The sequence below is a fragment of the Typopeltis vanoorti genome, chromosome 17, assembly GCF_054136105.1.
Source record: "Typopeltis vanoorti isolate ZY-2024b chromosome 17, IOZ_Tvanoo_1.0, whole genome shotgun sequence".
Lineage (NCBI taxonomy): Eukaryota > Metazoa > Arthropoda > Arachnida > Uropygi > Thelyphonidae > Typopeltis > Typopeltis vanoorti.
The window spans coordinates 78,941,649-78,955,001 of NC_143565.1; the positions used below are offsets into that span (position 1 = coordinate 78,941,649).

The 13,353-nt window shown below is 34.1% G+C and overlaps 1 protein-coding gene across 8 annotated transcripts in view; it reads left to right on the forward strand.

Moving 5' to 3' along the window:
- pps (protein partner of snf) overlaps nucleotides 1–13,353 on the forward strand; it is a 553,267-nt gene that overhangs the window by 52,060 nt on the left and 487,854 nt on the right. The gene's annotated exons all lie outside the window — the stretch shown is intronic.

Below are 13,353 nucleotides of genomic sequence, written 5' to 3' on the forward strand. Positions count from 1 at the left end.
ATTCCTGTCGCACATTCTCCTTTCCATTCACAACCACATCAGTCTCACCCAGTCCACCCTTCTGCTCATTTACATTCATCTCTGACCAGTGACATAATGAGGGTATGAAGTGCCTGTGGCAAGTGTGTAACTTTCACCCCCCCCCCCCCCAACCCAAAAATGTTATACGTTTTTGCGCCCCAAACCTAGTTGTGCCCATGGCGGGTGCCTCTTTCGCCACGCCCTCGTTACGGCACTGTCTCTGACCTCCAATGATATCTTACTCATTACATTTCCTTCTAGCAGCAACCTTTGCAAATGAGTCCCTCCAAAACCATTCAAAATGCAGTCCATTGCCACTCATATGCAGTCTACCAGGCAGGAATATGATACTTTATAATGGAGGTTTTGTAAAGGGTAGATCTTGCCTTAGTAATTTGCTTATGTTTTATAATAAAGTGACAGTGAAGTTAGATAAGGGAAATGGCTACTCACTGCAGCAGACAGATGCTGATAGACTTTGCAAAGGCTATTTGATAAGATTTCAATAGAACTCTGTTGCATCATTTGGAAGAAATAGGAATGGATATAAATCTGGCAATTTGGATTAGAGGGTGGCTGATAGACAGATATGAAAGAGTGATTTATGGAGTTGAGTCCAGGTAAAGGCAGGTGACCAGTGGTGCTCCACAGTGCTCAGTACTTGGTCCTCTGTTTAATTTGTACATCAGTGATATAGGAAATGATTGCATGGTGATGCAAAACTGGGAAGAGCAATGGTAAATGAAGGTGATATGTAAATTCTGCAGATGACTTAAATAGACTAACATTATGGGTACAGGTAAATGGCTGCCAGCTTAATGTGGCAAAGTGTAAGATGATGCACTTTGGGTAGAAGAGATCACAAGCTGTTTACTATATTAATGGAACTGAATGACAGAAAACTTAAGAAGCCAAGGACTTTGGAGTTATAGTGGGCATGGAGTTGAAGCTTAGAGGGTATATTGTGAAGGTAGCCAAAACAGCACATCAGGTTATGTGGTAGTTGTAAAACATGCTAACAAACAGAAATAGAGAGAAGTTATTGTTTCTTTCCCTTTTTAAGGCTTTAATAAGGCCACATCTGGACTAGTGTGTGCAAATCTGGAAACCTGGATTCTGTAGCAATGAAGAAGTGGTAGAGAGGTGAGTGACAAAGATTGTGGCATGCCTATGGAATACTCCCTATAAGAATAGATTGACATTCTGTGGTCTTCAAAAACAAGTTGATAGGAAAAAAATGAGGCATGATAGAAGCCCATAAGTTATTAAAGAGGTTTTATAGGATTGACACTAAAGTCATCTTTTTTTGGAAATTGTGTAAGAGTGTGGTTAGCAAGGGTGTTAGAACTAGATTTTTTGCTTAAAGGGTAGTGTGAATGGGTTGCCAGAGGTGGGTGCTTTGTCAGTGAATAAGATTAAGGAGAGGTATGATAGGTATTGTGTGAATAATGGATCTTCTTCAATATGTCTTACTTTGAGGAAGATTCTGATTCTGTGTTTTGACCTGTGTAATAATAATAATATTTTCACTTTCAGAGACAAATAGTTCAGAAATCATAGGAATATAATAAGGATCTGTTTTTCAGCTTTGCACATCTGGAAAGGGAATATTATAAGGTGTCATGAGAAAAGCTATTCAGGATGCTACAATTGTATTGGGTAGATGGTGCATAATACAGAAAGCAGTATATACGTCACATAGCGAAAGAACTCTTTGGGATTACTCTTGATCTCATTGGCTAAGGTCTTCTCATAATCTGATTTAGCTTTTCTTACTATGCTGGTAACCTTCCTAGCTTGAGCCTTGTACTGATCGCATTTCTCCTTGTACATTCTCCATAACATTTTTTTTTTTTTTTTCAGATCAAGCTTGATACTACTGCTCATCCATCTAATGCCTACCATGTTTGTCTTCCTGACCATGGGGACACAATCTGATATTGCTTTCCTCAGACACCCGCTTATTTTATCCCCTGCACTGCTAACATCTTTCCCGTGCAATATGTTTTGCCATGGGATGGCTGCAAGCTCACTCCGAAGCTTGTTATAATTGCCTAACCTGTAGTTCCGTATATACCCCTTCTTAACAGAAAAATCCACAGATTTTGCAACCTTAATATCTGATAATATTGTAAATTTGACAAATAACAGAGTAATTTTGAAAAAAATTAAGTTTTTTTTTGTTGTGTGTTACACTTTTCTGTATATATATGGAAATATGGTGGCCTAGTTTGTTGATAATGGGATAACTGTGGTATTCATTTAAAGAGTTGCACTAATGTTTAACTGTGCTTAACAGCAGAGATACCTTTTGTTAATAGCTATTGTTAAATCATTGCTTTTGTTAGATTAGGATACAAATATAAAACTATTAGATGCTCCCACTAAGTACTTATTCTCTCTCAAAGAAAAACGCTGTGGTACAACTAGCATCTGAACCATTCTGTCGCAAGATGTTATCATCAAATGCAATCCCTTTAAAAAAATGAAATTAGTAATCAAACTATCTGCAGACTCTATATGAGCTTCTTAAGAAGCCATTAGAGAATTTCTGAGGAATCAAAGGAGTATCCCACCACTCAAGTTTTTCTTAGTGGCTGAGGATACTCTGAGTAACTACCCTTCCAAAAAAACAAATCTCCACGCATGTATGGATTCACATCATTTTTTTTTTTTTTTAGTCTTCTTGAATCAACTTCTCAATGAACTCTTTTCTTCAAATACTGGGGAAAAAGCTCCTCTTTTTTTTTTTCTTTTTTTTTTATCGTCACAACTTCAGCTGCGTGCATCTCTTTTCTAAGAAAGGAGATAAACAGGCAGACCTTGAAAACTGACAACCAGTTTCTCTAATTAATGCTCAATGCAGAATTGAGCATTAATTAGAGAAACTGTGTGGCCTAGTTTGTTGATAATGGGATAACTGTGGTATTCATTTAAAGAGTTGCACTAATGTTTAACTGTGCTTAACAGCAGAGATACCTTTTGTTAATAGCTATTGTTAAATCATTGCTTTTGTTAGATTAGGATACAAATATAAAACTATTAGATGCTCCCACTAAGTACTTATTCTCTCTCAAAGAAAAACGCTGTGGTACAACTAGCATCTGAACCATTCTGTCGCAAGATGTTATCATCAAATGCAATCCCTTTAAAAAAATGAAATTAGTAATCAAACTATCTGCAGACTCTATATGAGCTTCTTAAGAAGCCATTAGAGAATTTCTGAGGAATCAAAGGAGTATCCCACCACTCAAGTTTTTCTTAGTGGCTGAGGATACTCTGAGTAACTACCCTTCCAAAAAAACAAATCTCCACGCATGTATGGATTCACATCATTTTTTTTTTTTTTAGTCTTCTTGAATCAACTTCTCAATGAACTCTTTTCTTCAAATACTGGGGAAAAAGCTCCTCTTTTTTTTTTTCTTTTTTTTTTATCGTCACAACTTCAGCTGCGTGCATCTCTTTTCTAAGAAAGGAGATAAACAGGCAGACCTTGAAAACTGACAACCAGTTTCTCTAATTAATGCTCAATGCAGAATTATTTCCAAAGCCTTAGCAAACTGACTGAAGTTCATCCTACCTGATGATGTTGACTGTTACCAAACTTACTGTATGCCAGGGAGTTCAATACATGATATCTTACACCTAATCATGTCAAAGCAGATTGGCACCATACTATTCAGAATGAAAAGCATGGTGCCAATCTGCTTTGACAAAGAAACTGGTTTTGATAGTGTTGAATGTATTTCTTGAAGTCCTGAGGACATCTGTTTTTTTTAGAGTAAACAAGCAGCTAGAGCACATTACTTTACTTGCTAAGGATAAAGTAAGGCTGTTCTCTATCTCTCTCTAGTGTATTGGACTGTACACTGGCTATAAACCTCTTGTAGAAAAAGAAAAGTACATAGCAGCATATTATCCAGTGTAGCCAGGCAGTTGATCCACATTGGAAAATTACCCTGAGAACATATGCTGATGACATCTCATAATACCCAATGAGAAAGAAATGAAAACCATCCACACAACACACAGAATATACTCAGAAACCTCTTGCACAAAATTAAACCCTGGGAAAAAAATCAATGGCTTATGGAACTGGAAACCAGAACCAACTATCCAGCGAATATATATACACTGGTCAATCGGGATTCACATCTCTAATCAGAAGAATAAAACAGAATGATGTAAAGGTCTTCATTCCTTTTGTGAACAGGAGATTGTTCTCCTGATTAGAGATGCGAATCCTGAAGATTTTTAAAATTGTAGGCTTCTGTGGAGAAAGGACATATTAGAATCACTCCGTTTCTTCATGCTTACATGGTGATCAGAATACATCTTAGAAATTATGGAAGCAATACCATGATAAAGTAAAACTTCAGTTTAATATAAATCAACATAATCGCTTTATGTTTCAACCTTCACATTAAGGTCATCATCTAGAGTATGCACATATATACAAAGAAATAAGGTGCACTACAATCTACATGGTATACTAAAGTTACTGGTCAACTATTAAAACTATTGTCCTGACCTTTGGTGAAAAAAGCCACTTTTAAACCACTTATAAAATTAAAAAACATATTCATCTTCTCTAAGGCTCCTCTCACCCTGTAGTTTATTGTATCTATTGCACCTGTAACTTAAATTCTATAGGGGACTATATAATTTAAGGGAATTATAAAACTATATAAAATGACAATTATTAATTATTGTTATTTTATATAGGGAAAACTGGACATACAGGCTCTTCCGTAAACAAAAAAAAAAACACACACAAACGACATATTAAATTTAATAATTTTGGTGAAGCAGGCTTCTCAGATCACGCTCTTAACACCTTACACCAAATTGATTGGAAAAGTACTTGTTCTTTACATCATACAAAAACCTGGCATGAATGGAAATTTAAAGAAGCCTGTGAGATTTTGATTAATTGCCCTAATTAATCTTAACAATAATGGTGGCATAAAAATCCCAAGAAATTGGATTGCACACATTCAGCCCACTTAGTTCAAGTTTTCCAGCAAACCCTGACTTTAGGACTCGAAGCAATTTTTCATCATCAAATTGGAAGAAGACTATGAACATTCTCATGCAGCTGAGAGTCTGCTCAAAACTGCATTGCTTGAAGCATGGAAAATATTTTCTCCTTCCTGTGTAAGCTGGAAGATTATAAACTCTTCCTTATTTCAGCTTTATGGAGTAAAAATGTGTGTCGATATTTTTTTTTTACATTCAGTTTTTTTTTTTTTTTAATTTAGTTTCAAATATACACTTAAATAACTGGAACAAAGCAAAAAAAAAAAAAAAAAAACTACATTTTATAAAGTACATAGTGAAATGAAAAATAAGTATAAAACAGAAATGAAGCCAATACAAAGAGGTTATCTTTCTTGTTATGGAATGTTCACATTATCTTCTCCTGTCCAGCAGATGGTGCTATTTCATTTCCACTTTTTATTGAATTGGGCTCAGATTTCATCTTTTTCTCTGATGAAATTTGAATGACACAGTCCACTGTTCAGCTTCCTATGTAATCTACACATGAGATGTTACTCAGACTCAGTGACTGATAGATTCTGGTTTTCTTTTGTGTGGTTTTGTGAATAGAGTTGTAGATGATATCAGCAGTGAAGAGATTACATATACTTTATTTTATCTAGTCTATGGAAAAGGTATTATTAGTAATTTTTCTGTTGGCATGTGTGATGTGTTTGTAGTTTCAGGTGATATCATCACTATTCAGGGCACTCGTGACTGCTTTGTGTAGGACATGTAAGATAGGCATGTGTTCCATGGTGCCTGGGGTGTTGCAGAACAGACAGTGATATGATTCTCTCCATTGGAATTTGTAGAACTTTTCTTTAGTAGATAAGATGTGTTATAACTTCAGTATTAAGCCTGCATATCTGATTTGCTACTCTTTTTCTTATAGGGAAGATACTGTTGATTGAGTAGCATGTATAGGTATACAGAAAAGGACGAGGATAAAGATCTGTTTTTATTTGCGAATGGTGAAATGACATGAGATGGTGGTTCTATTTTCTTTAAGTTGGCAGAAAGCAGTGTAGAGAAGCTTCAGAAGACACAAGCCAAATTGTGAGTTAATGGGAGTTTCTAGTAGTAGCGCAGATTCCTTGAGATGTGATTTGGAAAGGATTCTATAATGGCAGTCTGTAGTTATTGCTTTTTTTTCCCTTCAGGAGGTTTTTAGCAGTAGACTTCATTTTTTTCCTTTTTTTTTCCAATAATCCTTTTTATCTATAAATCCAACCACTTCTCATTTACAACGATGAAGAGATACAAGATGTATCTCGTTTGTGTTATTTTATACATATGTATATCTCTTATTCTCTCCCCTACTTTTTTTTTTCTTTATTTTTTTGTCATCTTTAAGTGCTTCTGTTTTTGCTGCTGTGATCATGTTAATTCCTGTTGAAGGGAGAGAGAATACTATTTATAGACAGTATTCTGGTTGGTTTGTTATGCTGTTGAGGTTCATCTTTAAGACTACTTTCTTATTATTTGGCTGATGTTTGTAGGATAATCCTCTTATTGTATAATCTTTTGCCGTTCCATTTCTAAGGTTCCAAAGTTGATTGAACCTTGAGGATTGGCATATATATTGTTTTGTGTAGTGATATGTTTCCTTGGTTTGATATTCTTCAGTTGTTCTTTGTTTTTGGTTAGTTCTGAGTGGCACTTCAGAGTTGTAGCATTTTCCCCCTCTGTTATGTTTCTCTCTTCCTGATGTAACCCTCCTTGTGACGGTAGATGCATTGTGATGCATTGGATACGAAAGGTGTAAGTAATTTCTGTTATCAGCATTGATATATATATATATATATATATATATATATATATATATACAGGGTGTTCGGGATAAATTTGACAGTTTCGTAAGGAAAAAGAAAATCTTCTTTGTATCTATTAAATTTAATGAATTGACAAAAAAACATTACAGGCAGAGTTAATTACAATACTATCAACAAGATTTACTCAAAATAACCACCATTAGCATCGATCACAGCTTCAATTCTGCTTCGGAACCTCGAACAAGCTGATGCTACAGTCTCCCTGGGAAGGGCCGCAAAAACTGTTTTAATTTTATCCATTAACTGGGCTTTTGTATTACTGGAAGTGCGATTGGTGTCTTTTTCAACTGCGCCCCATACAAAATAATCCATGGGGTTAAGGTCTGGGGAGTTTGGAGGCCAAACATTTGGACTGGTGAAGTTGTAGAAATTTTCAGACAACCATTTTTGACTTTTCCCAGAGGTGTGGCAAGGGGCCGAATCCTGCTGCCATACATACGGCCTACCATTGGCTACCCTTGTTATCCAGGGCTTGACTACAGTTAGCAACTCCACGAACAAAGACCGAATTCCAATGCCAGGGTTCTTCAACACCTGTTCCTGCAGATTTGCGAGGAATTCTGCTGTACGAACGCAATCAGATCGTCTGCTAGGGATCTTTCTTCTTGCTACATCCTCGTAGTCACCATTGCAAGTCTCTAGTTCATGCCTGATTGTTTTTACTGTATTCAGGGAGCATTGGGCAGCAGTCGTAATATCCTTATTTTGATGGCGGGCACGAATCATCATGATACAAGTTATTCTCTTCCATGATTCAGGTGGGTTCCAGCTATCCATCCTTTCTGACATCTTGTATATGAATGAAGAAGGGTCCAAACTTTTAAATGAAGAGAAGTGTGTGTTAATACATGTAACTTACGGAAAAATATAATTAATTATAAATATGTCAAATTTATCCCGAACACCCTGTATTTTAAAAAATAGATATTTAATGACTTTAAACCGAGATAAAATATTAAGTTTTAATGAAAATGATACAACTAGTTTCAGCCTTTTACAGCCTTCTTCAGGTATCCACTAAAGGTAAAACACAATAATAAAAATTGAAGTTATTATTGTCTCTGATGTTATTTTGTCTGAGAATTACAGACAAAAATGCAATACATAATTGATAAAAAACGTTTTTTTTTAAGTTGTTCTATCCAACGTGCCATTGTTTATAGCGTGCTTGTGAATGCCAGTATTGAACAACTGCAGCATGGCCATGCTGCAGTTGTTCAAACACAAGGAATTGATGGTCCTACTTATAAGCTTTCTAAATATCTTGCAGAATACCTCAAGTGTTTCTCCAATAAATCTTCATCATTCATCAAAAACACCACAGATTTTTTTTCTCATATAAAAAATATTTCCATCAGCGAAGAAAATGATATCATAGCAAGTTTTGACATTATCTCATTATTTACTAACATCCCTACTGACGAGATATTAACATTACTAAAGGACAGATTGTCTAAAAAGTTATTTGCTTTATTAAAGCATTGTATTCAATCTGGCTACTTCAGATATAGGGACTCCATTTACAAACAAAACCAAGGCCTAGCAATGGGCAACCCTTTATCCCCAGTTCTAGCAAACATTTTCCTAGAAGATTTTGAAAGGAAAGGCATAATCATCCTTCTCACTTAAGCCGAAACTTTGGAGGAATTATGTTGACATTTTTATAACATGGAGTCACGGGCACACATCTCTCATGGATTTTCTTCATCATCTTAACAACTAGCATTCTAATATAAAATTCACTCCTGAACTAGAACGAAATAACTGCCTTCTGTTCCTGGATGTAATTCTTACACGATGCTCTGATAGATTTAAAATTTCTATATACAGAAAATCCACTCATACTAATAGTTCTCTGCACTGTCGATCCCATCACTTTCCACCTCAAAATCTCAGAACTATTTCTACCTTAGGACACAGAGCATGCTCTCTTTTAAATGAACCAGATGAGCTCCAAAAAGAAATGAATCGCCTTTCTCTTATCTTTAAACAAAATGGATATTCTGAAAAAACAATTAAGAAATTTCTTCTTGATCCTCCTAGGCAGTGTACTACGGAAACTACTAATTTTAAAGGTAGCATCTCCATCCCATACATTAGTTCATTCTCCAATAAATTAGCTAAAGTCCTTAAAAAATACAACATCAGGACGTTTTTCACTACACTTCCTAAAATCCGTTCTCTTATAAGCCATCCGAAGCCTATTCATCACAACCTAAAATATCCAGGTGTTTACAAATTATGGTGCGATTGTAATATTCCTTACTTTGGACAGTCTAACAAATCTATTGAACTACGTATAGAAGAGCATAAGAGAGACATCTCCTATAAAAGATCACATGCATCTGCACTATCCAGTCATGTTCTTTTCTCAAAAAATCATCATAACGATCTCCAAAGTCACTCAGTTTGCTGGGATAAATCCGAAAACATTTTTCGCTACAATGATGAGTTTGAAAGGAAAATTGTGGAATCCAGAGAAATCCTACTTAATCCTGAACATTTGAACAGCAATTTAAGTTACAACATCCCTGATGGCCATGCTGCAGTTGTTCAATACTGGCGTTCACGAGAACTCACAAGCGCGCTATAAACAATGGCGTGTTGGATAGAACAACTTAAAAAATATGTTTTTTTATGTCAATTATGTATTGCATTTTTGCCTGTAATTCTCCGTTTTTTGTAACTTCAGTTTTTATTATTGTGTTTTACCTTTAGTGGATACCTGAAGAAGGCTGAAACTAGTTGTATCATTTTCATTAAATATCTATTTTTTAAAATGTACCATAACAACCGAGTAGAAGCTCAGGAATACATACATGAAGTTGTGTAGTACATCACTGTATGCAAAATTAATAAGCACATTTTGAAAAAAGTCCTTTTGATGGAAACAGATGTTATGGCTGCTGATAGTTTGTATTTTTGTAGTGATGATATATATCATGTGTGGTGGAACTGGCAAGGAATTTTAGGTTATGTTGCATCTTTTCATAACATTCAAATATGATATTCTAATGTTGCAGTTTGATATAAGTGTAGTGGTAAGCTTTTTTTTTTTGTTGTTGTTGTTAATATTGTATTGAATATTTTGGTTAATTTTTGAAAATTATGTACCTTTTATTCTCTCTCTTTCAAGTTTTTATGCAAGGTTTCTAATCAATATATTTTACTCCTTTCCAGACTGAATCTACGGTTCACTGATTGGTTGGTTAGTGTGGCCAATGGATTAATGACATTCATTGGTCAGATGAACCAACAGGATGGTATTCAGAATTGTGGGGGGTGGGGGGGGATTCATGAAAAATGAAGTTCATTTATTTTTAGAATTTTAGTCAGCACCCCTCTTTGAGTGAGAAAATATTCTCAAACGTAAGCATACTGCTGTCCATTATCATCTAGAATCTGTAACTGTAGCATAGTTACATATGCCTGCCACCACATAATTGTGACATTATACATTAGAATGGACTAAATGATAGGTTATAGATTTTAGATTTTGGCATCTTTAATTAATGATCAAACTCATAGCATTCAGGACTCCTCGACTGTATTACAATGTACCATGCACAACCTCCATAAGTTGAATTTTCTGTTACATTTTCAGTCATACTGACCAGTTGTATTTGTTAATTATAGTTCTTCTCATTTCTTTCGGTGTAGTATAATAAGAGTTACTATAATATAGGGGAAAAAAGAAAAAAAAAAGAAACTTGCTGCAGTGAATAGTTTGTATCCAAAGAATTGTTTTCACTCCTTTTCACACTACCACTGCCAAGCATGCTCTCAGCATATGATATTTTGCTGTTGATTGCTTTGTTTTTGATTTTTATATTGATTGTTTTAGTTTTTAGTACTTTGTAACCAGACACTAATTTGAAATCAGAAAATTTTTAATGGTGTTTTTTTTTTCCAAAATCAGCTGCAGGAAAATTTTCACCTCCTGTCAGTAAATTAGAGCTGAAAATTTTGTGCATAGCAGTCATTCAAACCACCTTGAACAGATGAATTTCACTATATACACACAGTATAATGTAAGAATGTTGGTTTTAATTCTGATATTTTACACATTTTGATACTTTTATACAATCCAATACTTCACATGTTTGTGTTCACATATTTTGTCTCATATTTGTAGCGAAATGCAAGCACAGAGTTCACTTATTTGTAAAAATAAATAAGTAAATAAATAAATAAATTTTTATATATTAAAATAATATTAAAAAAAACATACCTGGTTATATATTTCTTGATTGAAGGGAAGACATGGTATTTGGTGCAAGGCTTAATTGAGCCAGAAATGTACAATTTCGGAAAATGTATAAAATTACAAACAGTTTTTTTCAGCTTATTCCCAGAATGTTTTAAAACATATCAGCTACTCACTGCTTCATACCTATGAGAGGAATGATCAGTTATTTAAGATTAGTATAGCAGCTACTGTTCCCTAAGCAGTCATATAGGAATTAATATAATTAGATAAATGCCTGAAACCTGCAGTATTGATAAATGTTAAGTATGATTATGGAATACATGCTGGGAACAGCACTTGCTTTTTCAGAATTTTATTAATTTCCTAAAAGGAAATTTGGCATTGTTAATATTGATTATACTGATTGTCACAGTGATATCAGGTGAGCTCTGCTCATTTATAATACACTTATATTGATATTAGTAATATTTTTATTGTTTTATTTAGCAATATCTAAAACACTGAAATCTGATGCTTACAATTTTCTGAAATTTTTCATGCAGCTTTTATTTTAGACATTGAACAGAAAAAAAAGCAAAGCTTTTATCGTAATATAGTTGCCTCTGTGTATGGATATAAAGCTAAAATTAAGTTCTAAATAATTAAAATTTTTATGTATTAAAATAATCTTTAAAAAATATACCTGGTTATATATTTCTTGAATGAAGGGAAGACATGATATTTGGTGCAAGACTTAAAAGGCCAAAAACATACAATATGGGAAAATGTGTAATTAGTTAAATACTTTTAACTAATTAAAGAATTTTAACCTTAGGTTAGAACAGGGGCAGCTTCATTACCTTAAAAGCTTTGCTCTTTTTTGTTCATTCTCTGAAATCTATTACTCTGAATTTTTTATAAGCCTTCATAAAATTACTTCAGGTGGAAACATTTAAATTTTTTCTTAACTATAAATGGCATACTTTTTTTTTATGTTTATGTCGAAAAATTTAAATGTAGCCTTATAAAAAGTTTATATAACAGTAGTGCCCTTGCACTTTCCATTTGGATTTTTGGACTTCAGAAAAGAAATTAATTCTTTCATCCACAGAATATTTCCAACAAAAAGAAAAAAGTGCACAGATTTGGTCACCTTAGTTTCTTTGGGATCAGGAGGCATTGGAGAGGAGTCAAAAGATGAGTGACCAAGCTGATTGGCAAAAGGTCTTTGGAATGTTCCTGTGAGGATAGATTGAAGGTGTGTGTGGATTGCAAAGTTTAGTTGATATGCAGAAAATAAGAGGATATGATAGAAACTTATAAGTTAAAGAGTTTCTATAAGATTGACACAAAAGAAATTTTTCAGTACATGATGAATAGAGAGAGAAAAAAAACTAATGTCATCCCTGCAAGTTGCGTAACAGTATGGATAGTGAGGCATTGTGGGTTATTTTTTTTTTTTGCTTGGAGAGTGATGATTGAGTAGGATGGATTGTCAGAATTCATTGTGAGCGATTTTAAGGAGAAGTATGATAGGTATTTGTGTGTGTGTGTGCACGTGCGCTCCTGCAATGAATCTTCTGATTCCATAGAGTAATCATATAATAATAATAAAAGTATTTATACAGCATGCCAGTATAGAATATGAGAATGATGTAGTGTGCATAAGTTATAGAATGTTTTTTCACTTGGTTGCAAAGAAAATTATACTTACTAATAACAAACAAGACTAAACAAGAAATCATTTAAACTTTACCTGTGCTCTCCTGCAATGAGTCTTCTGATTCCATAGAGTAATCATATAATAATAATAAAAGTATTTATACAGCATGCCAGTATAGAATGTGAGAATGATGTAGTGTGCATAAGTTGTAGAATGTTTTTTCACTTGGTTGCAAAGAAAATTATACTTACTAATAACAAACAAGATTAAACAAGAAATCATTTAAACTTTACCGTGCTCAAAGTTTGCACATAAAGTATCTTAACTATATCGAGGGTGTTGACTTCACATCAGTTGTCTCATTATCCTATATTTTCAAACACACTTCCTTTTGGACATGTATATTGCTATGCTTTATGGAACGGATCATTACCCAGACTGGTTTCAACATTTATTGAGGTCTCATCATTGGAAGGTAGACCCAGAAAGATACTAAGGTAGAATTAATGTAAAAGTCGGATATTTTCCATGAACACACAATTAACAGACATACACACTGCCTTATAATCTTAATAACTTTGGTCCTAATTCCAAATAACAACAAT